Genomic DNA, 26,787 nt, shown 5'->3' with positions numbered 1-26,787 from the left:
AACATCCCTTCAAGGTAGGTGTGAGTATTCCCATTTTACAGATGAGGATACTGAGGCAAGTACGGGAGGTAAGTATACAACCAGTGAGTGACAGAGCAAGAGTGAGGACTTGAATTTGAGTGTCTGACTCTAAAACCTGTGTTTCTAACCATGAGTCACATTTACTGCCAGTTGGTGGACAGGCCTTTGAATCCTGGAATCACGAATCTCCTCCCGCCTGGATCTGTGAGCAAGGAACTGGGGGACTCCAGTTTCTTTGGGGCCAGAGCTTCAGCTATTCTTTTGCCTTGCCCAATAATACTTAAGCATAGATATTTAATAATACTTAAAGCATAGATATTTACTTCTTTACAGAAAGTATTTTATCCATTCAACAATCCAATAAATGTTTATTAGGGATTTTTTATGTGCTGGGTCTTATGCTAGGTGCTGGAGATACATCACAAATAATAATTACAACTAATCCTTACTATGCACCAGGCACTGTTCTAGGCATTGTACATGGATTAGATCACTTAATCCTCACAACAACCCTATAGATAGCTATTATCCTTTCTTTATCGAGGAAGAAATTGAAGCACAGAGATGTTAAGTAATTTGCCCAGGGTCCCACAGCTATTAAGTATCAGAATCAGGATTCGGACGCATGCAGTCTGGGATCAGAGTTCATACATTTACCTGCCCCCACACTGTTAGGGCTCTCATTGTCTCTGCCCTTCTGGAATTTAGAGTCTTTCTTTGCCAACAGTCATGTTAAAATAATACACACAAAAATTTAATTCAGTTTTGTTTGCTGAGAATCAAGAAGGAATGATCCTGGATTTGTAAAGTGCTTGACATCAACAGGACCAGCAGGAAGGAGTCAAGATCATGAGCAGAACCTTGGTCCATTTCCCACTGTGGCCTTGACAGCTGAATGTCCTTTGTCAAGCCTTGTCACCTCTCTGGGCCTTCATCTCTTTACAGAATGGATTGTCAGTAATGTACCTATTCTCTTCTTCCCAAAATTTTCATGGAGACTAAATGAGGTGGCAGATGGAAACAAGATTTCACAATAGGAAAAAGCACTGGGCAAGGGTTTGTTATTCAAAGTGAAAATTGGGTGTCAGTGTGATGAATAAGTGAATGAATGAATGAATGAATGGTCCTAGCAGTCCTGCAGCTTGGCTCCATGGGTGACAAAGAGCTCCCTTCAGGACATCTGTTGGGGTTTTTCAGGGTCCTAACAAGGCTCTTTACCCTTGACCATGCCCCTTGAGTTATTTTGCACTTGATTTGTGTGAACCTCCAAAACTGTTTTAGCAAACATTTATTAATGTCTGCTGGGAGACCAGCCTTGTGCTAGACTCTGTAGGGAGACAGAAATGAATTTTCAATGGCTATGCCCCTAGGGGCTCACAGGTCAGGAGGAGAAATTATATTAATAATAATGGTAATAATAATAACAATAACATGAACAATAATAACCTGTAATATCTGAGCATTTTCCACATGAGGGATGTTGTATTGAGGTTTTATGTACATCAGTTCATTTAGTCATTACAGGTCAATGAATTACTAAAAATACAGCTCCCATTTTACATATGGGGAAACAAATTCAGAGAGGTTAAATAACTTACCTAAGTTCACACAACTCCGAAATTGCAGAGCTGGGCATGAACCAAAGAAAGAAAATGTGGATACAAATAACTCTATTATAAAGTATTATAAATGTGGATACAAATAACTCTATTATAAGGTATTATAAATGTGCATACAAATAACTCTATTATAAGGTAGAAACTGCTGTATACCCTAGTAGAGAGACAAGGAAGGTTCAGGAAGAGAAGGGAAGCAAGATGGTGCTGGTGGTGCTGCTGCTGTTGTTGGTAGTAATGGCGTTGATGTTGATGGGGATGATGATAATCCTTGGGTGCCCGTTTGTTGAGCTTCTGCTTTGTGCCAGGCTCTTACCTGGGTGCTTTCTACTATCTCATTTACCCCTCATAACAACTTTCCAATGTCAGTTACATCTGCATCTTGCTCTTGAGGACTCAGAGCTGGAGGAAGACCAGATGGCCTCCCTAAGGGCACACATCCAGTGTTACCTGGGCTTAAGCTTAAGTGTACCTCACTGCAGAGCTGCAGCTCCTTCCTGAACCAGGATCCCTAACCTTTGAACCAGCGGGCTGGGCATCTCAGAGATGCTCCATAAATGTCTGTTGAATGAATGAATACTGAATGAATGGATCCCCAAGGGCTCAAAGCCTTAAGCCCAGAAGACATAAATAACATGTCTCAAATGAGTATGTGTCCAACTGTAATTTAAACATATGTAGTGGTGCTGTAATTACTAAAATACAAGTTAATTGCAAAGCATTAGTTCATTGTAACTTTTGTACTGTTTATTTTCTCAATGAGAAGATAATAGGTATATAGTTACCATCAGGAGGAGTTTGGAGAAATACTTTCATACAAAGAGAGGTCATTGTGCCGAAAATGGTAGGAACATTCTGCCATCCTGCATGGCTTAACCAAAGTGCTTTGCCCAGCACCTGGCACAGAGGTCACTTGGAGAAGGGAGGCAACCCACCAGCCTGTGGCATTTGTCCTGGGTCTACACCCGCCTTTCTTACTGGATCTAGGCTGTTACACTCAGAGACTTCATCTCTCTGAGGACCTGACGCCAGCATCTAACAACCTTCCCAAATGGCAATGCTTGCATGAATGAATGAATAATGAAAGCAAGAATGAGTGAATGACAATGAACGGTGCTTAGGGAACCCACAAAGGGTGTTTTCCCCGAGGAGTGTTTGAAAGTGGGAGTTCCTCCAGCCTCAGGCCTGAACACAGGACCAGCATAACTGTGGGGTTCCCAGGGGCAGACAACTTGTGACTTTCAGCTCTGTACTGGGATTTTGAGACTGTGGTTTCATCCCCAGGGACCTGATCTTGACCTTGTCATAACCATGTTGGAGAAGGGGTGGTGGCTGGGGCCTTGCTTTCAGCAAGGCTGTGCTCTCCATTTTTGGATGCATTTTTCAAACTCAGATGAAAGTTGACAGATGGCGGTGGCATAATATTCTCACTTTCTCTACTTCCCACAGGCCTCCCTCCAACACAGCTCTCCAAGCTTTAGAAATCTCTGACACATCTCGACCATGAGACCACGGCTGGCTTTTGGCAGGTGAGCCCTCCCCATCCCTCATCACACCACAGGACACAGGGCAGTTTCAGCATAGCCCAAAGGCCACTAGGCTGTGTTTTGAGGCCAGGAGGTAGACAGGAATGACCTCAGCCTCGGGCAGGAGAATGGAGCCCCACATGCTACCGAGACTTCAGGAAAAAGCCACCCAAATGTCCCAAGTTCTGCAGCTGGCATTTCTGCAAATGGCAGCATATGGTCATGGGAGAGTCCTGGGCCGGGAGCCAGGGGAAATGCTTCTGACCCCAGGCCTGCCTTTATTGCTCAGGAAAATCTCATGCAAGTGCCTCCTTTCTGGGTCTCTGTTTCCTGGTCTGCAAAGTGAGGGAGTGGGACTTGGTGGACCCAGCAGGGCTCAGGCCAAGGCCATGGGCTCTGGGGAGGACAGTAGGGCTGACTCTGCAGCTGTGTACCACATCCTTAGAACTCAGTCTTCTGTTTGATTGTTCCATGGACTTTACAGCCACAGAGATCCTGGACTGGGCTGTGTGTTCACCATATATGTGTGTGTGTGCATTTTGGGGAGGGGCCTGTATTCCTCCTAGTAAACACTGCTGGAAGTCAAACTCAGATGCAATCACCAGCCCCGTGCCTGCCCTCTTATGACCTTGTCATCAGGACATCATTTATTGCCTGTTGTGCTCTATCCTCTGTGCTGGGCACTGAGGCACAGAGATGAACAAATCATGGCATTGTCCTCAAGAAGCTTCTGCTCCAGTGGAGGAGATCGACGTGCAAATAGCCACAGAACAGCAAAACCTGTGAAGGCAGGAGGGCTCTATTCTTTCAGGGTTTGGTTGTGGGGGTAGTTCAAGGAAGACAATTTGAAGGTGACACTTGAACTGGACTTTGAAGGATGAATAGAAGTTCACCAGGTGAAAAATGGAAGAAGAGCATTCTAAGACGAAGGGACAGCAAGTGGAGCAGTGGAGTCGCTGGGATGCAGGGCCCAAGAGGAGGAGGGTGGGAGTGAGGCCAAGAGAGCAGCAGGACTCTGAAGGTCACCCAGGAGCTTGGGCTGGGTCCTACACAAGCAGGGAAGGGAGACAGTCAGCCCTGTGGTTCTGAGAGAGGCCCCTAGCAGGGTGTGGGAGGGCGGGGAGGAAGGTGGTGGGGAGGCTGAGATGAGAGGAGGTGCACATGTGAGAACCTACAGAACATCAACAGGGGCCTGGGGCAGAACACCGCGTGCTGAAGTGTCTGTGACCTCAGCTGTCACAGACTCCAGCATCCCTCTGCATCCTTTCAGGTCCCCGGGGCCCCATCCTACGTTGGGCTGCCACTCTGGCCACAGGACTGCTTCTCTTCTGCTCTTCCAGCTCCCACTCACTCTCCTCCTTTCCTGCCCCTGAAGGACAATAGGCCACCCCCTCCTGGGCAGCAATTTCGTAAGAATTCAATGCTGTTCCCAAGGCCCCTAAAGACTTCTTTTGATAGCAAGGTTGTCCTAGAGTAGTTTCTGTGTGGTGGGTAAGAACTGGCAATTTTATGGTTTTACAGTTTCCTCTCTTGGTAGAACTCAGAACACTTTCACACCTGTTGTCTCACAGGAGTGTAGAAAGAGTAGGTTCTGGGGCCAAAGAGAGCCTTGCTGCAACCCTACCCCATGCCTCCTTTGAGGAGCAGTGGAACCGTCAGAGCCTCAGGAGGGCCTCTCTGTATAGAACACCCACCTCCCGCAGTGGTGCCAGAGTCAAATGCAAGAGCTCGAGCGAGAAGCCAGCACGGTGCGCACCACGTGGTCAGCACTTACTTTCAGGGCTCCCCTGCCAACTCAGCCCTGCGATGGAGTGGGTGGCAGCTGATGGGCAGGGCTGGCCTAGAGCCACTTATGAGTTTTGGGTTCAGAAGGTCGTGTGAGCAGTCAGCATGCGTGCCTTAACGGGAGGTCAGGCCAATGGGCTTGACTTTCCTTTGAAAAGTGCGCTCAGCAGAGCTTTCCTGACACCCCTCTGATCCTGGCATTGGTGGACGCTAGGGGCCCAAACAAGAGCAAGTTTGTGCCTTCTCCAGAAGGTACACATAGAGGAATAGCCACACACTGAGAGCAGGAGCAGCCCCACAGGCCCAGGGCAGAAACAAGAGAAGCCCAGGAGAGAGGGAGCGACATTTGGTGGGGGCTGTGGCTAGAAGAAGCATTGTGGGGGTGGAGCAAGGAGTGCTGGCACCCAAAGGATCCATGGGAGTTCTCAGCTCAGCAGGGGGAGGGCATGGGGCCCCAGTGGAGAAAGGCATGGCATGGGAAACACCAGGGTGTGTTGGGGTGTCAGTAGTTGGTGTTTTCGATATCCTGCCCAGCAGAACTCCCTGTCACAGAGAAGCATTCATGGAAGCTTAGCACACAGCCCCCTCATCAACTTGATTCTCATCGGGAAGGTCACACCCAGGGTCAGGCCCCACAGTTCAAGGGCAACATTGATGAGCTCCATGACAAGACCAGATAGGCAACCTCTAATGCCTCTAAGACTTTTCTCGATTGGAGTTGAGGGCACACATTAGCTGCAAATGGTGACATAATCCTGGTGATGTTATAACATCTGTGCTGGGTGCTGGGATAGAAATGAATAAACTCAGTCCCTACCCAGGTAGAGACAAGGAGGGAACAGGGCCTCAGACACCTGTACTGCATGCTCATCAATGCTCTCATGGAGGGGTGTTCAAAGTGCTATGGGACGGTAGAGGAGGTAGCAGCCAGAGGAGAAAAGCAGGGTGGGCACCATAAGGAGGGAATCTGCACCAGAGGGTAATGATGAGAATGTTTATAGCAACTGGGGTTTATTGAGCACTTACTACATGCCAGGCACTGTTCTCTAAGAGCTTTACACAGATGTACACTCCACCTGCACTAGTCTATGAGGCAGATGCTGTTTTCATCCTCTTTTACAGATGACAGCTGATGCACAGAGAGACTGTGACTGGCCCAAATGCACAGGGCTATGAAGTGGCTTAGCCAGGGTGAGCCTAGCCAGTCTGACCCCAGAGTCTATGCTTGAATGACCCTGGGTAGCCTTTCTCTGAGCACTAGAGGCACCTACAGGGTTGATACTATATCTTTTGCTCTAGCACCTAGCAGGCCCTCAATTAAAATGTGTTCACCAATAAGAATGCACAAATGCCTGGATGAACTGGGCCCTGGAAGACGGAGGGCAGCATATGGGGATAGAGATGGCACTCGAGCAGAGGGAGGAACTGGAGCAAAGGCCTCAGATCAGGGCATCTGGCGATGCTGTGTGGTGCTGCCCCTCCCAAAGCACTGGAAGACTGAGAGTTTAGACAGCAGCCTCTCCAGCCAACTTCCTCCCCTTCCCCTGTCCCAAAGGCCTGGCACCTGCCAGCCAGTCCTACCTTGGGATTTGCTGTGCCCTTTGTTCCCCCACGTCATGATTTGTTACCGGTCCTCTCCAAGGTTCCCATGGGTAGATGACCATGACCCCCCAGAGCTAAGGAAGGCGTGCACCTAGAGGGGCTCAGGAAAGAATTCAAAACTCAGTCCCTTAAGAGGTTGCTTTCGGAATGTTTGAGACTTCAAGGAGTGGGGTGTTTTTGTTGTTGTTTTGTTCTGTTCTTTTTTCAAAGGCCCTTCCTTTCCTGAAGCTCAGTGGGCTGTGGGTGGAAAGCTAGGATTGGGATTTGGCTCTGTGGCTTCTGAACTGGTCATCTTTGAGTGAATCAGTTCACTTCTCTGTACCTCAGTTTCCATCTCCATTAAGTGGGAATAAAACCAACTACAGAATTAAGTGGGGCAAGGCTTGGGGAAACTCCAGTGCAACACCAGCCTCAGTGAAAATCTGCCTCTCTGCTTCCTGCTTTGCTCCTGGGGCCTCCGTCTCCTCTGTACAATGTGGGATTGGGAAATGTTGATCTTTAACACCAGCCAGCCGCATAAATATATTCACATACACATATATACCACCTGTCATAAGCATATGCAATTTAATCATTTTATATATTTCATGGGAATATGTAACATAGCATCTTATTGTGTATTCTTCTGATTACAAAAGTAATACGTATGTGTTGAGAAAATTTTGAAAAGTAGAGGAAAAGAACTCACTACTATTCCACATCCATGACTGGGCTATTTAGTAAATTCCTCTTCCACCTCTTTTTCTATGCACATACACAGATTTTTTTTTTAATTAGGATTATACTCTGCATTCTATTTTTTAACTCAAGCTGGGCTATTGAACCAGGCTGCTGCACAGGGCTGTCGGTCTCCGTGTCTGGGAGGAACAAGAGGCAGCAGCTGCCACAGCTGTTTGGTGCCCATCTGCCGCACTCCTGCCCGGGTGGCTGCTTGGAGGCATCTGACCTTCGGATGTTCAGTGTGTCTGGCGGGTGCACATCTGACACTAATTTTAGCTTGGCCTCTCAGGCTCACTGGCCTTGGGGCCTGCACATAATGAGCGCCTTACGTAGACAGCTGCCAACAGTGCAGGAAGAAGCATCCCACCTTAAAATGTTCCTCATCACCCGTCAGCACTCTGCTCTTAGAGAACAAGCCAGTTCCCTGTTCCTTCTCCCACCAGGAAGGGGCTGCTGTTGACGTCTGTGGCCCAGCAGGCTGTGCCCCGTGGGCAGGTGGCCCACCAAACACATGCGAGATTGCTTCTTTGGATGGGGTCATGTTTTTACAGGACAGGCTTTGATTGGAGCTGGAACAGCTGAGAGAGACTTCCCGAGACATTGCAGGCTGTGGGGCATCTGAAATGCCCTCGGGGGTGTGGACTGAGCTTCAGGTGTCTCACCCTGATGCCTCACATTTGTCAAGTAGGTACAAATGTACAGTGTCATTTGATACCCCATTTTGTCCTGAAGACAGCCCTGTGTATTAGGTGGCAGTATTCCCATTTGACAGATGAGGCAACCGAGGTTGAGATGGGGAAGTCATTTGCTGGAGGTCACACAGCAAGATGCTGGCAGGGACTTGACCATGGATGTGGGTCTCTCACTCTAAGCCCAGGGCTCTTTCTGTTCATCAGCACCATAGGTAAGCAGCTCATCCAGGGCCATAGCCATCTGCTGTGACTCCTTATGTTGGGATTATTTGTCCAAAATGGAAACGCTTTAATTTTCACCTGAGAAAGAGTTCACGTTTATTGAAAACAAATATACCTAGTTGGTCTGTTTCTAAAGCACAAATCTAACCATGGCAGGCTCTTCCTTCAAAATGTAGGGCATCTCCCTCTGCCCACAGGATGAAGCCCGTATGCCCCCACCTGACATCCAACCTCCACAGCCTGCAGTGGGCTGACCCCCCAAATCTGGGCACCCTCAGCATTAGAGATCTCTATTGTGGCTCTTGGGCAGGGTTGGGGGTTTTCTTTGTGATTCACCTGCTGATCGGAATGGAGCTGCACGAAGCAGGAGGCTCGTAGGCTGCTCATCCCCATGTCCCTGAGGCCTGCACTGGGCCAGGCACAGAGTCAAGTCCAGTAAATGTATTGGCCCCCAACCCATGGTCCTTCATGAGAAACCTGAGCTCTAATCCAGGCTTACAAATAAGCTGAGGCCTGCCCAGCCTCTACCAGCCCGATAAGGAAGCGGCTGCTTGGCGGCACTCCTAGGAGGCGCCTGCAGGGCTGTCTAAAAGCCGCAACCCCCTGGGCAGGCAAGGGGGAGGACTCCGGAGGGCCATCTCTAGATGGAGACCAACATCCCGCCTCCATGGTGAGTCCTCCACCTCCCCCATCCCTCCACTCCCCAGTCCCATAGCAACAATAATGCCTGTATGATGTGCCCCCTGCCTGACAGTAGCTCTTTGACTTAAGCTCTTTAGGAATGATTTATAGAAGCGGCATCATACAGCTCTGGGGGAAACAAGTTTTCTAGGGACTGTCTTGTTTAGTGACAGCAGGACCCTTGCTGTTTGACTCTGTACAGCATTCCCCTCTGGGCCACAGCCCCTCAACCTCCCAGCCTCTGGTGGTCTGGAGGTTATTATAGGAGAGGCAAGGTTTTTAGAGTCCCACAGCTCTGGCTTCAGCTGCCCCTACCACTTACTAGGTAGGGTTACACCTCTCTGAGACTCAGTTTCCTCATTTGCAAAATGGGACTAGTGATCCCAACTTTCAGGGTGTGGTATCTTATTGGTAAAAGTCTAGCACAGCGACAGGCACATGGTGAATAATTATATTCCTTCTCCCGGAGGCCTTTTAGGGCCTGAGAGCCTGCCTGAGAAATGCTCTGTTGCTTGGTGAGGGTGGCAGTCTCTGGGGACAGGTGTTGGGGCATGTTGCACATGACACGCAGTCTAGTAGTGAGCCACTTCTCTCATTCTGACACATTCTTGGGGGTTTAGCCAAGGACAAATCTTTTGTTTTCTAATGAAAGCCTGTGAAAGAGGGTTTTTGTAACTGATTCATTTCATTTCACAATCAGCTTTCCAGGAGGATGTCCTTCATTCACTTGTTCATTCATTCACCCTGCACATATCTCCCGAGCCCCGACAACCTGCCAGGTGTGGTAGGAAATGTACAAATAGGCCATGCAAGGACCCTGCCTTCAAGGGGCTCACTGTCTAGGCAGTAATTATAATTCTGGGTAAAAAAGTGGAGTGGGGCACACAAAAGTCAGAGTGCTGAAAGGGGAGAAATTAGAAAAGATTCCTGCAGGGCTGAGTAGAAAAGCTTTCACCAAGAAGGTGGTACCAAAATAAGGCAGTTAGAAAGCATAGAGGGAAAAAGACTTCATTCTCCAAAGAAATAAAAGCATAAAATTATGAAGAATCAACTGAAGAAGGTATTATAAATTGTTCTATAAATAAAATTGAATCTCAAAATCCCCCAAAAAAATTGTTCATAAAATGGTTACGAAGTATATCTGGAAAAATAAACATGGACGAATGGCCTAGAAAAAGTCAGTGTTGGTACAGAGAGAGACCTGTGGCTCAAGGAACAGAGAGCCCAGAAGTAGATATCAGTGTGCGTGAGGCTTAGTATGTGAATGCATGGCATCGAGAATTAGAGATGAAAATGCAGGTGATTGCTGTTGTGTTCTAAAGACAACCAGTGAGCTATTTGTAGGGAGGGAAGGGAGTGCAACTGGCTCCCTACCTCAGTTCCTACACCAAAATAAATACCAAGGAGATTAAAAAACATGAAACCATAATGATACTAAAAGAAAGACAACGAGGGAATATTTATGTCATACCGGAATGATGAATGCCTCCTTACATGTAATATCAAATCCAGAAACTGTGAAGGAAAACAATTAAAAACCCTATGGGCAAACACCCCACCGTAATCAGGTTAAAGGATGATAACAAAATAAGAAAAGTATTTCAACATAGGCATGATGGGTGAAAGGTTAGCAACACTAATACCCAAAGAGCTCTTGTAAGCGAAGTATTAGATAAAGACAAATTGCCAGCGGAAACATGGGCAGAGGCTATGAACAAGCAATTCACAAACGACCAAATACAGAGCATAGAAAGCATGTGAAGAGTCGTCACCCAGGGGCAGAGGATGCACATTAAACAATCAAAGTGTCCTTCGGGGGCCGTTTCAAAGAATGAAAATACTTGGGGAAATGCAGAATGAGGAACAGGAACACCGGAACACTGTTTAGTGGGTCACAAATTGATACACATTTTCTGGAGGGGAGTTTATATGTCAATACTTTCAAATGTCCCTACCTTCCAACTCGGTAGTTCACTTCTAAACAAGTATCCTAGAGTGCCCAGGATTATGTGTGTAGGAAAGCAGCAGAGCATTGGTTAAGAGTGTGGAGTCTGAGATCAGAATGACCTTGTTTCAAGCCACCTGGCCCTAAAAAAGTTCCTTAACATCTCTAAGCATCAAAGTCCTCATCTGCAAAGTGGGCATAGTAGTGCCACTTTCATAGGCTTGTGGCAAAGCTTAGATGAGATAACACTTATAAAACTCTTAGCAGAGGCTTGGGCCCCTACTAAGTGCTGAATAAATGCTAGCTCTTTTATTATTACCAATAAGGATGTTCATCATAGTATTGTTTGTAATAGCAAATAATGGGACGCAACCAAATTGCCTATCAATAGGGAGCTACTGGTTATTCATCACAGAAATGTGCACAGTGATGCAGCCCTCTGAGGATCCGTATTTATGAAAATGGAAACATGCCTTTGACATATTAACATATGATTTTTTTAAAGTATCAAAAGGGTATGGGACATCCATTCCAAATTGCACAGAAGCATACATCCATGTATCTAGAAAAATGTCGTTGATCCTTGTTATTCACAGTAGGTATGTTCTATAAAGTCCTCACAAACACAGAATTAGCAAATACTGAACTGTTGCTCCTGGGAGAACTACAGCAGGAGATTCCTGCAAGCCTCTGGTGACAACGTTTTTGTCAGCTGATCAATGTATAACCTTGTTTTATGTGTGTTTCTGTTTTAACATACCTTATTTAACATAGATTGTGGATTCACTAATATTGAACTTAGGGCCAGTAGCACCATAAGTCCTCTCTGAACAAAGCTTACCTAACACGGCGTTTCCTCTGTAAGGCGCGCAGTAGCTCCCCTGGGCTTGGGAACACCGGAAAGCACTTCAGCTCTGTATTTGGAGGCCATTTGAAAAAGTAAAATCACCAAACAAAAAGTGCAAAACTGTGAAAACTGTCCATAGTGTCCTTTTTGTGGACACTTGTTTATTGTATGGGATCTGAAACTAGAAGACAGAAGGTCGCCTCATTCAGCCTCATCTAGGAACACACACGTTAGGCGACACAAAATTTTCACCACGCTGGGCTCAGTGGCTCGCGCTTGTAATCCCAGCACTTTGGGAGGCTGAGGCAGGTGGATCGCTTAAGGTCAGGAGTTCAAGACCAGCCTGGCCAACATGGTGAAACCCTGTCTCTACTAAAACTCCAAAAATTAGCTGGGCATGGTGGCACAGGCCTGTAATCCCAGCTACTCAAAAAGCTGAGTCAGGAGAATCGCTTGAACCTGGGAGGTGGAGGTTGCAGACAGAGCAAGACTCTATCTCAAAAAAAAAAACAAAACTTCACCACTCTGCACATCCACAAATGGCTATGAATGTAAGTATTGATTTGGAGGTTACAAATAAATTTGATCAAGTAGATAAATTTGCAAATACAGAATCTATGAATAATGAGGATTGACAGTATCTAAAAAGATAGTGTCTTCGTTCATTCAGGTTGCTATAACAAAATACCATAAACTGAGTGGCTTAGAAAAACAGAATTCTATTTCTTACAGTTCTCAAGGCTGGGAAATTCAAGATCAAGGCAGATTCATGATCCGATGAGGCTCTACTGTCTGATTCATAGGTGTTACCTTTTTGCTGTGTCCTCAAATGGTAGAGGGGATGAGAGGTCTTTCTTTGGCCTCTTTTATAAGGGTACTAATCCCATTCATGAAGATTCTGGCCCCAGAACCTAATCACCTCCCAAAAGCCCCACCTCCTAATACTGTCACCTTGATGGTCAGGATTTCAACATATGAATTTTGGAGGGATACATGCATTCAGACCATAGCAGATGGTCATGTCAGTAGTGAGTCAGGATTTAAGGGGATTTTTTTCTGTCCCTCTTTATACTGATAATGCTTTAACTTTTTACAGTGGGTACATATAATATGATCAGTCAAAGCAATAAAGCTATTTTTAATCTAGAAAGAAAACTTGTTATTGATGGCACTCCATTGTCAAGATAAAAATCCATACTCATTAGAATAATATAGTTAACACTTTTATGTATTGTTTGCTATGTGCCACACAGACTTCTAAGCCCTTGACATATATTAATTCATGTAATGGAGTCTTCTCACCAAGAAACTCCATGAGATAGACTGTTTTATTATCCCCATTTTATAGTTGAGGCAAAGAGAGGTCAGATAACTTGCTCAAGGTCACAGCCAGTAAGGGGCAGAGCCCAGGTTTGAACCCGGGAAGTCTGGCTCCAGAATCCATGCTTTCTTTTTTTGTTGTTTTTGTTTTTGAGATGGAGTTTCACTCTTGTTACCCAGGCTGGAGTGCAATGGAGCGATCTCAGCTCATTGCAACCTCCTCCCCCTGGGTTCAAGCGATTCTCCTGCCTTGGCCTCCCGAGTAGCTGGGATTACAGGTGCCTGCCACAACACCTGGCTAATTTTTGTATTTTTAGTAGAGACGAGGTTTCACCATGTTGGCCAGGCTGGTCTTGAACTCCCAACCTCAGGTGATCCATCCACCTTGGCCTCCCAAAGTCCTGGGATTGCAGGTGTGAGCCACCGCGCCGGGCCAGAATCCATGCTTTCAGCCAACAATATGTAAGTGTGCTCAGTCCCAAGCCTGGCACAGGGCTCTGGAGATGCCCAGGAGGATCTGACCAGGCTCCTGGCCCAAGGCACTTCTGGTCTAGGTTGAAGACAGTGGCAAGGGTGCACCAGGCACTTCAGGCTCGTGGAAGCGGGGTGCTCCCCATCCCAGCCTGAGGACTCAGAGAAGGCATTGCTAGCCCAGCATTCAGTGTCCCCATAGTCTCCTGCCCTTCTTTCTCACTTCTTTGCAGGCACACCCGCCCACCAGGGTGCCCCTGCCATACCCAGCCATCCCCTGCCCCTTGAGCCAGCCATGTCTCTCAGACAAGGCTCAGCTCAAACGCCATCTTCTTTCTCTGACCATCAGGAAGAAGCAAGGGCTCCTTCCCCTGACCTCCCAACAGCTGATTCCTCTCTTTTGGAACTTTATGGTTATTGTCTTTCTACTCACCTGTCCACACTCCCCCGCCATAAGCTGGTGTCAGAAACCTTTTATTCCCAGCACCCAACACAATCCTTGCACATGTTATCCAGCAATACAAGTGTATTGAATGAAGAAATGAACAAACATGTGGAAGTATCTAAGATCTGAGACTCCCAAAGACCTAGGCACACGAGATTGTGGCAAAGTAGTTGTTGAAGGCTGCCAAGGCCCCGGAGGACCCTGGAGGGCTGAGCTGTCTGGCTAGAAGCCTCTGTCACCACGGGACTGGGAGGTGGAGCCGAGAGGCTGCAGTGCCAACATTAGCCAGGGTGCTCTTTCTGCGGCTTCTGAAGCACCCCCACCCTAGTGAGAAAGACTAAGAAAGGTCCCATTCAACTTGTCTTGGCACTTCTAAGGGAAAGGATGGGGTTTGGATTAGCTGGGCCAGGGACATCTTTTCTAAAATAGCTTCATGCATATTCAGCTGCTCCCTGAAATAGTCGGGCAGCTATTTTCAGCAGCTTCTACTCAGATGCCCACACATAATGGCCTCTACCTTGAGCATGTAAACCAGTAGGAAGAAAAGCAAAGGGTACGGGAGGACAGTGTCAGAAGGCTTTTCATGGCTTTCTACCACTCCCCCCAAGCCCTTGGTGTGTTTTTCCTCCCAGGGACTCTCTCCCATGAAACGGAAAGTCCTGGTTACTATGACAACTTGCTGGAGGAGGTTTCCCCGCCAGTGACCCTACCCACCCAGATCCCAGAAAGCGCAGACTCACCAGGGCAGCCATAGCTTGAGGCATGACCTCCAAACACTAAGTTGGCAAGTTCACTCCCAAGAGAGCCCCTTGGTGCCTGTTCCCTCATGGTTTGCATGCATTTCTAATAGGTGCCCCGTGGAGGCTGAGGGAGGCCAGTGAAAGACCGGACCCTACCAGCAGGGGGTTGAGGTCACAACAGACAATCCAGCTGGAAGGGTAAAGAGAGAACCACTCGACCAGGGAAACATTTATTTGCAAATACCTACGGAAACATCAATATGTACCTTGTGCTGTTTGCTGGGGAAACAAAGATAAATAAGACTCCGTTCATGAAATGAATGGGTAAGCAAACATTTGTAAGTGTGTTTCTCTAAGCTGTAACTCTGTTCTCCCAAAAAGATTGTTTTTAAATGTTGGAAATACAGTGTCCTAAGTGCTGAGGTTAAGGTGAGGACATGGGATTCCCAGGGGGAGGAAATGGGCTCTCTGAGGAGGTTGGGAGGTGAGTTTGAGCAGAGAGGTAAGAGTTTTCTTGTGAGACTAGCAGGTGGTGGCCTGTGTTCCAGGTGGCCAGCACAGCACACCTGAAGCAACAGAGGTGGGAAAAAACAGGTCCGTTTGGGGAACTCCCAGCTCAGGATGTCTGGAGCATGGTGCCGAGGAGGAGGCAGAATGATCAGAGGAGAGACGGGGGAGCCACATCACTGGGGCCTTGGAGGCTCTTCTCTGTGAGAAGAGCTCCCTGGGACCACTGTGTGTTTGGATGGATTCCTACCCACCCCAGTCCACCTAAGGTCTCCTTGTGTTACAATGTAGAACAATGATTAGAAAAAAATGAGATTGTGTTAAAAGTTTCACAGTAAGAGGTGTGACTTTAAGAATGAGTTAAGCGTTCATTCCACCTTCCCTGGAGATGTATCAAAAATTAAAATGAACTGGGAGGCCAGAAACCTGGATCCCAGAAAGGGCTGGGGAGGGACCAATGTGGGGCCTCTAGGCCTCAGCCAGGTCGGCTGTATGACCAGAAAAAGTGATTGCTTACATTTTATACATCTGATTATATTCGTTCTCTTGCCCCATAGCCATCCAGGAAAAGAGTTCTGTTTTGTTCAGGGCACCCTGAGAAAGGCAGGGAAGTGTGCTTTGATACCTTTTAGGAAGACAGCCACCCAGAGGGGTCAGAGGAGAGCAACAGAAGGGGTCAGATGAGAGGAACTGAGGGAGATCGGCTCGGCTATCTGGAGGTCACCTGTCAAGCATGCCCTGACCCCATGTCACTTCCCAATTGGCTTCTTTGAAGGCATTGGGAACCATCAACAAGAACCGTGGTGCCCACAGGCAGATGCATCTTTCTGCTCTGTTCATCCCCCATCGTTCCTCCATCTGCACTCAGCCTCTTTATTTATTTGTTCATTCATTCATTCATTCATTCATCTGGAGCTGTGGCTGGGAAATGGTTGGCTTAGATAATGGTTTCTTCACTGAATTTTCAAGGATCTGTGAAACCCCTGAAATGATAAGAAAATGAGTACATATCTCATGTTCATTTTCTCATAGCTCATAACTTTCAGCAGATTCTCAAAGGAGCCGGTGACCCAAAAAAGGTTAAAAACCACTGATAGAGATGGGAATTGTTTTATTTTAAAACAAATGATTTCACCTTTCGGTAGATAAGCAGGGTGAGGGAGCATGGAGTGAAATGCTCCCTAGTTCTGCGCTGAGCTTTCTCAGATGGTGAAGGGGCACCGGGGACTCTGTCATTGCTCCCAGCATCACCGTGCACCTAAGTATGTGCGTTCGCTGCAGCTGAGCCAGGTCCAGAGGCCCTCGGAGCACAGAGGGCGGGGAGCAAGATCCCTTACCTAAGACTGCTCTGTTTCTCTCCCTTCCCAACCACAGCCTCGCTGCGAGGTCCCTTTCCAGCCTGCATGTGGCAGAGCATGATGAGGCTCTCTTGGTTTGGAGAGATGTGGAAAGCTGGAAGAAATCTGAGAAAGGAGAGGCACATAGGCTGGAGTTGCAGAGGTCTGGATATTTAATGAAGCTTTGAAGAGAAGGGGCAGCTAAAGTTTAGTGATTAGCTCTAAAAGTCAGCTTGTGTCACCTTGGTTGGAAAACCTCCCATAGCTTCCTATCTCTGAGTGAAATTCAGTGAAATTCAGAAGTTGCATAAATGCCTTCACAGCCCCAGTGATTGTCTTGCCCCCATATCCTCTGGACGGTGTACTGTTCTACAAACTCTGGCCTCAGGGCCTTTGCACTTACTGTTTCCTCTGTTAGGAAGCGTATGCACATGGCCCATCCCTCACTTTGTTTGGGTCCTTACTTAAATGTCCCTTTCTCAGTGAAGCCTTCTCTGGTCCCCTACTTAACAAGGCAACACCTCCTACTGCCACCACCCCCATTCTGTTCCCTTTTTTTGCTTCGCCTTTCTTGATAGTGCTCAGGACCAGCCCACATGCCACTGTCTGTATACTGTGCCCAATCCCTGGAACAGGGCCTGGTCCATAGTAGATGCGAAATGGTTATTTGTGGAGTGAATGAATCCATTCTTACCATGCTCCTGTGTTTATATATTGTAATCTCATGCTGCTCCTGTGATGACTCTGCAGGGTGGATTTTATTCTCCCTTTTCACAGATGAGAACCAGAGACTCATAGCAGCTAGAACTGCTTCCTGGGTTCTGCGGTCTCAGAACTGCTGTCTGTTTATACTCCATCCCCACCCCTGGAAGACTTGATACTGTCTTCACCAGGACTCCTTGACCCATAAAAGAGGCCAGGCTTTTGCATGGGTCCAGTCAGTACTTAGAAGTACACAGCACACTCTCACAATCCAGTTATGTCCAGGCTTGATATGTCCTGGAAGTGGTCAGGCATGTAAACTCATCAACGGCAAAGTCAAAGAGAAAAGAAGACAACTGTAATGGGGCTTTTGATGGATTCCTACTCCTTGCTTTCTCCCCATTGTGTATCTTGAACATCAGCCCATTGTTCTGGAAGAGATTACTTAAGTGGTGACTTTGAAAATACAGTCTATGGCCGGATGTGGTGGCTCATGCCTGTAATCCCAGCACTTTGGGAGGCCAAGGTGGGAGGATCACTTGAGCCCAGGAATTCAAGACCAGCCTGGCCAACATGGTGAAACCCCATCTCTACTAAAAATACAAAAAAATTAGCTTGGCGTGGTGGTGTGTGCCTGTAGTCCCAGATACTCAGGAGGCTGAGGCACGAAAATCTCCTGAACCCAGGAGGTAGAAGTTGTAGTAGGCTGAGACTGCACCACTGCACTCCAGGCTAGGCGACAGAGTGAGACTCCATCTCAAGAAACAAAACAAAACAAACAACAAAAAACCACAGTCTAGAACCCAAAAATAAACCCAGAATTCATCAAGACGTGAGACAACCCCCACATGATAAGCCAGTCCATTTGCTTGTTTTCAGATCCACTGATGCCTGTTGTTTCCACTGTTACACACAGTTCTAATACATGCCAGCCCATGAGATAGGGAGAGTTTGCAAGACAGAGAGGTGGGTTGGAGAGAGAACCATGCTACACATACCCCAAGTGTTCCTGGTGCTGGTTATTGAGAGTTACAAAGATGAGTATCACACAGAAGGTGCCTTAGGGAACTTACAATCCAGCAAAAGAAACAGACAGAAAACAAAGAAGTTCAAATATATTTATTTATTCAAATCCTGACCCTGTTCCAAAAAGGATTCAAGGTAGAAATCAGGTTTGTGATATTGTAAGTGCTACAGTTGAGGTGGAGACCTGGGTTCATGAGATAAGGATGATCTCTTCCCCTGGAGAGTTGAGCTGGGCATGGGAGCGAAGCAGCATGGTCCACTTCGTGAGCTCCCAGGAGCCCATGTGGCTGGAGAGGGGGGTGAATGCCATCCATCCAAGGGATGTGCTGTGAGCCATTCCTTCTGCCTGAGGAACTTACAGTGCAGTGAAGGAATCAGGCAAGGAAACAAAGACTTGTACTGTATCTGCAACCTCCCTGCCTTGCTCTCAAGGACCTGCTCTCAACATATAGAAAGCCACAGACTGAAGGGACCTGCAGCAGTTCCTGTGGTGGCCAAGGCAGGTGCTGCTACAGGCCCTGGTCCTCCTGGATCTCTACCCTCAGGCTGCACTCGTAACAGTCCCAAAAGTATTTCTGCTTGGGGGAGTAACACTTTGCATTCAAACAGCAAGGTACAGTTTGCAGAACACCATCACATCCATCTTGTGTGTTCCTTCAAGAAGAAGGCTGGGGGAGTGCCAATTTTTCAATGTATGGATGGGACAGTGGGGGCTCAGAGACAAGTCTCATTCCTGAGAAGTGTTAGAGCCAGGACTGGAATCCAGGGAGAAGGAGAAGAGGCCCTGTCCACACAAGCACATGGTAGTAGGGCAAACACAGGCATTTGACCATATAACAGTAAGAGAAGGTTCTTTAGCAGACGGGAGAATATCCAGACTCTGGAATCAGATAGAACCAGGTTCACATCTGGCCATGAGCTGTGTGCCCTCACCTCACCACTGAAAGAGAATAATGGTATCCACCTGGCAGGTTGTTGTGAAGATTAAATGAGAGGATGCATGTGAACACACCTAGCACAGTCGCTGATGTCAAGAGCCAATATGTCTTAAGTTCATGGTCTGGGGCAGGCCATTATCTCATCTAATCCTCCAAGCAACCTACAAAGTATAGACTGTTACTTGTAATCTCATTTTACAGATTAAAGAAACTGACGGCCGGGCGCGGTGGCTCATGCCTGTAATCCCAGTACTTTGGGAGGCCGAGGCGGGCAGATCACAAGGTCAGGAGATCAAGACCATCCTGGTTAACACGGTGAAACCCCGTCTCTAATAGAAATACAAAAAATTAGCCGGGTGTGGTGGTGGGTGCCTGTAGTCCCAGCTACTCGGGAGACTGAGGCAGGAGAATGGCATGAACCCAGGAGGCGGAGTTTGCAGTGAGCCGAGATCGCGCCACTACACTCCAACCTGGGTGACAGAGCGAGACTCCATCTCAAAAAAATAAAAAAGAAAAAAAGAAACTGAGTTCAGGGAGGTTGATCAAAGCACCCATAGCCAGCAAGTGATGAAAACTGAAAACAGGCCCCAGAGCCCAGCTATTAAACATGAGGCAGTAATTACACCTCCTCTCATCTCATTGATGAACCTTCAGCCTGCACAAGTTCAGCCACATACCAGGTCTATGGAGGTGACGCCTGACCCCAGCAGGAGGACAGCACCATGGGACTGTACAGCAGGGAGTCGCTGGAGACCCTGGAGAGACCATGTGAGCTTGACCTTGGAGGAAATGGTCAGCAACTGCAGCCTTGGGAAGGAAGGGCTGGAAGGTCACTGGCACCAGGCAGAGCTGCATGGCCAAGGTGGTTGGTGGCTTTGGACTAACAAAGTGGTGACCTGGAATCCAGCAGGCTGGGCTTCCCTTTCCCACTTCCTTCCTCTGCTGCCTGTCTTGCTGAGTCACCTCCAGGAAGTCAGAGTGGTGAGGCAGACAGTGAGGAGACCTGGGTCCTCCTGCACCCCTGTCCCCACCTCGCCTCATGACCCTGGGTTAACCACTTCCCCTTGCCAGGGCTCAGTTTCCACATTTGTCAGAAGAGCAGACTTGATCTCAAGGTCAAGCAAAGGTCTTTTTTAAAGGCAGTGCTTTTGGAAGACAGGACAAAGGACCACACAGCTGCTAACCAATTAGAGACTGATAGTCCTCCGAGCTGCGTAGCAACACCCTGCACCCCACACAACTTGCTGAGTTCTTCTATGGGTTATGAGGATCACCAGCAGTGATAGGACCAGGAGGGCGGTGATGGGAAGAACCTCTAAGTGCTGCATAGAGATGGCAGTGAGAGGCAGCACCACAGAGGGCTGCCTCCAGGTCCTGAGCCTCTTCTAACTTAGCTGCATCCTCTGCCAGGCTGCTTTGACTCATGCTCCTGAATTTTTACTGAGTCCTGGGCCCTAGTGAAAGTCCTAGAAGATGCTCCAGGATTTTCAGTGCAGGTGCAATCTCACGGGAAAACATGCGGCCACTGTGGCCTTCCTCCCAGCCTCAAGCCATGGCCATACCAGCCCTGAGCCAGGCAATAACCCTTTCCTTTACTCAGACTCAAGAGAAGCTGTTTTTGCTAAAGTTCCAAACCTGTTTATAAAACTTATCCCTGAGGACTTCATATTCTGAAGGCACCATGACCTCATCTCTGCAATGATTAATTGTTAGCACTTCATAGCTCCAGCTCTGAGATGCAAGGATGTCTGTGGCTAAGAGGAGTTCCCATGAGTGGTGAAGTGTTTGTTCCAGGGCCTAGGGGGTTGCCTGGGTAAAGGATAGAGTGGGATTATGTCATCTACCAGTGCTTTTTACCACTTTGGGGATGGTGGAAGGGAGTTACAGGGCACATGGACTGCAAATATAAGGCTCTTTTCCTACCAGCTGGGGTCCAGTTGGCTTAGTGTAGCTTTCAAGCCCTTCTTGATGTGGCCTTGCCCACTGCTTCAGCCTTCGAGTGCAGGTTCCCGTCTGTCTTTGGGGCTTCAGCCCCACTACCTGGCTTGGGCAGATCCCCATTTTGCTGTGTTGTTTCATGTTTCTCTGTCTTTGCACATTTCTCTTTCACTGAACCACCCACTTCCTCTCCTCTCCCATCTCCACTTAGTCCTCTTGTAAACTCTCATTTGAGACCCAGTTTAGATGTCATTCCTTCCACAGTGTCTCCTCTGACCTCCTCCATCTTCCTTGGTGGCACTTTTGTGCATATTTCTATTATTAGATTTTCACCCCACTTTGCACCTCTTTGGGTCCATGTCTGTACAACTCCGCAAGCACCAGGACTAAGTCCCAGGCCAAGCCCAGGGCCTGGAAGATGTCTATTGGAAGGAATAGAAATGAGTTCCCCAGAGCGCAGCCCTGAGTGAGCTTCCGAAGGCTCTTACTGAGGTCTCGGAGGCAGCAGAGGATGGTGGAGAGGCCTAAGGGAGTTTACATCGAGTCCCCTTAAGACTTGTCTGCCACCAAGAGGTCCTGCATCCCTAAGCACCACCCTTCCCTGACTGGGCATCAGTTTCCACTCTGAAAACTGGATTCATTTCTTTGGTTTGTCTAGAGCAGATATTTTGTGGTGTTTCTGGAAAGTCTGTAGGGCAGCTCATGCAGAGCTCCCCAAGACACCAACCACAGGGCATTCGGCAGCGTCCTCCCTCCGCTTCACTGACCTGTTCCATCAACCCTCCCAGAGCTCGCTCAGGGCCGGGCCAATTCAGGGGCTGGGAGCACAGGGAAGAATCAGGCTTGGTGCCTACCCTTGAGAGCTCACGACCTAGGTAGGGAGACAGACACATCTACAGCAATGCCATGAACACAGAGTGCCACGGAAGCCAGGAGGAGGCCAGCCCTGAGCCACCCATGGAGGCCCCCAGAGAAGATTTCCTGGCGGGGATGGACCTGAAAGACCCAGGGCAGCATAGTTCACAGTGAGCACCAAGCATGCAAGCCACTGAGTGTGGCCAAGGACAGGCACAGAAGATGTGGCCTCAGCTGCTCCAGCTGCTGGGGTATGTAAATATCTGTGCCTGCGTGTCCCTGTGTGCATATGAGAGAGAGAGAGAAGGGAGACCACAGAGAAGAGTTGAGAGGTAAGAGGGCTTGGGCTGGCACAAGCCATATCCCCTGAGACCCTTGGGGAAGAGCTTTCCAATTAAAGTCCTGGCTGATGGAGGCTGGGCTCCCTTGATTATGTAATAGCCAGGGAAATGTCATCAGGGAGAGCGTTAGAGGAAGGCGGGATGTGTCTGAGCAGGGCTTCATCATTCCCAGAGGGGAGCTGGGAGCAGATTTGTAAATGAACCGGGATTCGCACATAGTCAGAAAGAACATCCAAGCCGGGGCAGCCAGTCCTTATCAGGAGGAGGGGACACAGTCACAAGGTTGTGGCAGTGGAACTCACGTAGTTGAACACAAGGTCTCCCTCCCAGCCCCTCCTCCCTCAGGTGCCGCCAGCCCACTGGATCACTTGCCCATCCCAGTAGGATGGTCTCTGGGGAAGCAAGGAGAGAGGGTCCAGGCCAGCGCTGCACCATTCTGGCCCAGAGGATGTGTGCCCCGAGAGCTGTGCCTGTGAAAGAATGTGGTGCAAGGGTGCCTTGTCCTCTGTGGCTCACAAACTAACCCTGGGATGGCACAGGCAGGCGGCCCACAGCCACGTGAGCACCTGCTGAGCACTTTAGTGTGTTCTGCTGGGGAGAGGGCCCATCTCATTTTAGTTCAACTGTGAGTCACCCCTGGCCCTCAAGAACCATCTCCGAAGCCCATTGATAAAACACACAGATCAGGCTCAGCATGTGGTGCACAGATGCAATCCCAGCACTTTGTGAGGCTAAGACAGGAGGATTACTTGAACTCAGAAGTTCAAGACTAGCCTGGATAACAAAGCAAGAACCTGTCTCACAGAAAATCTAAAAATTAGCTGGGCATGGCGATGCACACCTGTAGTCCCAGCTACTCGGGAGGCTAAAGCAGGACAATCCCTTGAATCAAGGAGTTTGAGGTTTCAGTGAGCTGTGATTGTGCCACTGCACTCCAGCAGACAGTCTGTGTCTATACACACACAAACATACATACACACACACACACACACACACGCCAGTTCTCAGCTTCTGGGGAATGACAAGAGTTGTGGAATAGGACAGACTTTGGGCCTCAGTTTTCTCATCTGCAAATTGGGAATAATATTAATACCACCTCCAGGGATTATTATTGTGAGGCTTAAATAAATGCGAAATGGTCAGCCCAGATCGTGGCACATAGCAAGTCTCAGTAATTGGTAGCTGTGATTATTTTCACAAAAGCTTCCACGGAGAGGGGGTTGTCCGGTTTGATTTATATGCCATATACTGTTTTATTTTATTGCAGTAAGAACACTTGAGGTCTACCCTCTTAACAAAATTTCAAGTGCACAATGCATTGTTGTAGACTACAGGTATTGATGCAATATTGTGCAGCAGATCTCCAGAGCTTCTTCATCTGGCTTAACTGAAACTTGATGCCCGTTGATTGGGAACTCCACATACTGCTTTAAAAGATTTGGGATGCCAGCATGAGAATCACAGAGCAGAGCACAGGGCAGTTTCCATGCAGAAGTGTGGTTCGTGTTTCCAGCACGGCGTAAAAGACAGTGTTCCTGCCCCGGGTGGGACTGAGACAGCCATCAGCTGGTTCAAGAAGAAGCAGGTGGGACTATGGCCTTGGAACTATAGGCTGAGCCCCGCCTAGCGGGACATTGTGATAAGACTAAGAACCTGTAAGTGATCTTTCTGGATGAAGCTTATTGCCCCCAATCCTTCCCACTGTTTTATCACTCTGAGTGACTCCCTGCCAGAGTTAGAGTTTGGACAGGAAGAAGATCATTGGTATTTGAGGACAAGGCCAGAATGTCCCCTTAGATACCTTGGACATGCTCGGTACTGATGGAGCCCAGGGGTCTCAGCTGCTTGGCCTGAGAGGAGTAGCCCAATGTCAAGCCTGGTTGCCAACCTGACCTGTAGAGAAATGACTATGTCACATCCTTAGCTGTCTAGCCCACATGGTCATCCCAGTGACCAGTGTGTGTCTGGGGTGTGACAGCCAATGTCTCTTAGAAGGAGGCTCAACCATCCTGGCCCATCTCCCCTTCAGGGCAGGATCCAGACTTGGTTGCTAAAAGGATGAGGCACAGGGTACAGTAATGGAGGGGGTGGCTGTGGGGTCAGACAGGTGCCAGACCCTTAGCAAAGTGGACCTGAAGTTCTCATTAGGGCAGCAGAATTGAGCTCAAGTCAGACCCCCAGATAGATGACCTGCCTCCCAAGGGCACTCGGAGAAGACTGTGGCAAGCGAGTAGAGGCAAGTCCAGAGCATCCACAAGGCTTGTGGCTTCTGGTGAGAAAATTAATTCTAGCCCTAGATGGAACTGGGTTTCCCACATCCTCCCAGGTCTGGGCAGGCTGAACTCAGTGATGGGTAGGGCTGAGCCTTCAGGCACTGAACTGAGAGTCTGGAGCCAAGCAGAGCTTGGGGGAAGGAGGGACACTCCTGGTCTACCTGGTGCCAGAAGAGCCACGCTGGGCAGCAGCACCTTGTAGGCTGGTCAACTCCCCTCCATACCAAAGCAGTCTTCCATGCCTGCCACCAGCCCCCTCCCCAAATGCATGCAACTGGTCTCTGGACCACTGAGAGAGGCTAGGGAGGGACTAGCAGCTTCCATTGCAGGTACAGGTAAATGAGTCCCATGCACCCAACTGGGAAGATAGGATCTGTCCTTTCTATGTTCAGAGGCAGCCATGGTGCCATGGAATGAGTGCTGGACTTGGATTCTGACAAATGGCCCCAAATCAAGGCTCTGCCTTGCCTGCTCTGTGACCCTGGCCTCTGGGAGTTTCAGCTTCCTCACCCGCAAAACAGGGTCCCAGAAGGCCTGCATCATGAAAACTCGAGCCAGCAGAATTGGACACATGTCAAAAAGAGTAGGGGAGTGGCTTTGGGGGGGTGAGAAGAGAAAGGAGGGAGAAAGAACAGTGTGTGCCAGCCCCTGCCTTCATGGCAAGGGTCTCGAACGTTCCAAATGCCCAGTCGTGATGTAAGTCCTCCCACCCAGGATCCTTGAGATGTATCCTTGTGGAGCACCTTCTCCCTGGGCCATGGGTCCTGTACTATGACACCTAACTCTATGCCTGGGAACCACCCTCCCTACTTTGTGCCATTTCTCTGCCTTGATTGCCAGACCCTGACCCCATGAATCCTTCTTCTCCCTGGACATCTGGCAATGGTGATAGGGAGCAGAGTCTAAGATGAGCTGGCTTGAAAGTGTGCTTAAGGCTCCCACCTCGAACTACTTCCTCTTTGAGATGAGGTGTGGCCTCCTGCCTGGAGAGCTGTCATCATCTGAGCAGGGCTGGGCATGCTGAGCCTTGGCAGCCCTGGGGACCTGGCCTCAAGCGGGTAGGGCAGTCGTCACAGTCACTGTAACCAAGAGGTGTGGTGTGCTTGGGCCCAAGGGGGCTGGGGTTTCTCTCCATGTTGCTTTGATGTGTGGGGGATGGGTGGGAGACAGTGGTCCTGCTCAGACTGGATAGTGCCTCCTGCTGTGTGGTTGTGGTTCTGGGGAAGAGGTGTGTGGGTGGAGAGGAGGGGGAGCAGGAGGCCACCCCTGGGAAGAGGAAATGGACAAGGCTGCTTCTCTAGGCCCGCAGGAATTCCAAGCCCCTGGCCTAGAGCAGCTGGGCTAATTACAGCCTCCTCCTTGTTGGTGGGAATGGGACTCCTGAAAGAGCACCAGCCTTGGCCAGAGCTGGCTAAGGAGGGCAAGGTTAAGCTGGGGAGTAGGGAGGCCCTGTGGGTCTGTGGCCAGCTGCCTAATGCATTGTCGCAATCAGGCTCCCAATGGAGGGGCCGGCCAACTCAGCCTCTCTCTGGAGCCGAGCATCCAGGTCCCAGCGGCCCAGGAGTGCAGCAGACGCAGATGCCTGCCAGGAACAGGCTGTGGGGATCGCCGAGAGTAAACAACAGAGGAGAATCGCCTTGCAAACCACACTCGGTGGAAATCTCCCCAACAGCCACGTCGCAAAATGGAACCAAAATATTTATTCAGAGCAACATTTTTTTAGAATTGCTCTTCAGAAGGTGACACAAATGGGCCAACCTCTCAGACAGCCCAGCACAGAGAGGCATGCCCTGTCCCCAACCCAGTAAAGCCAATAACCCATTAGCTGGTGTCTCCAGGTCAAGTTCAGCTTTATTCAGAGTCCTAGCCCATCTTTTCAACACTGTGCAGGGGAGACTGGAAGCAGTTTAGGCCCATCTGGAAACTATTAACAGGCCCCTTGCCTTGGTGACCCATCACCGCTCACCAGAACTGTTGCTCCTGCAGACTCACCTGACCGCCTGGTGTGCGGGGAAGCAGATGCATCAGCCAGCCTCACGTCGTTGGAGATTTGATAGTTACAGGCCAATGCTGGATATTATCCAGATATTGGACTTTAGCTGGGAGCTTGTCACACATTCCTCTCTTCTTTTCCCCATGGCCAACGCTAATTCTTAGAAACAAGACTAGCTGTAGGACTTCCGGACTTCACAGGCTCAACTAACATATATTAAAGTTCTCCTAGCCAAGAACATTCT

General features: G+C 48.8%; 1 protein-coding gene across 6 annotated transcripts in view; it reads left to right on the top strand.

The window, feature by feature from the left end:
• HIVEP3 (HIVEP zinc finger 3) overlaps positions 1-26,787 on the top strand; it is a 523,736-nt gene that overhangs the window by 323,754 nt on the left and 173,195 nt on the right. For all 6 annotated transcript variants that reach the window (XM_021921850.2, XM_031651430.1, XM_009206098.4 and 3 more), the window contains one exon: positions 3,087-3,166. The gene's annotated coding sequence lies outside the window, so the exon portion shown is untranslated. The remainder of the gene's footprint in view (positions 1-3,086; positions 3,167-26,787) is intronic.

This window comes from Papio anubis, chromosome 1 (assembly GCF_008728515.1).
Source record: "Papio anubis isolate 15944 chromosome 1, Panubis1.0, whole genome shotgun sequence".
NCBI lineage: Eukaryota > Metazoa > Chordata > Mammalia > Primates > Cercopithecidae > Papio > Papio anubis.
This window is presented reverse-complemented; position numbering and strand designations above follow the sequence as displayed.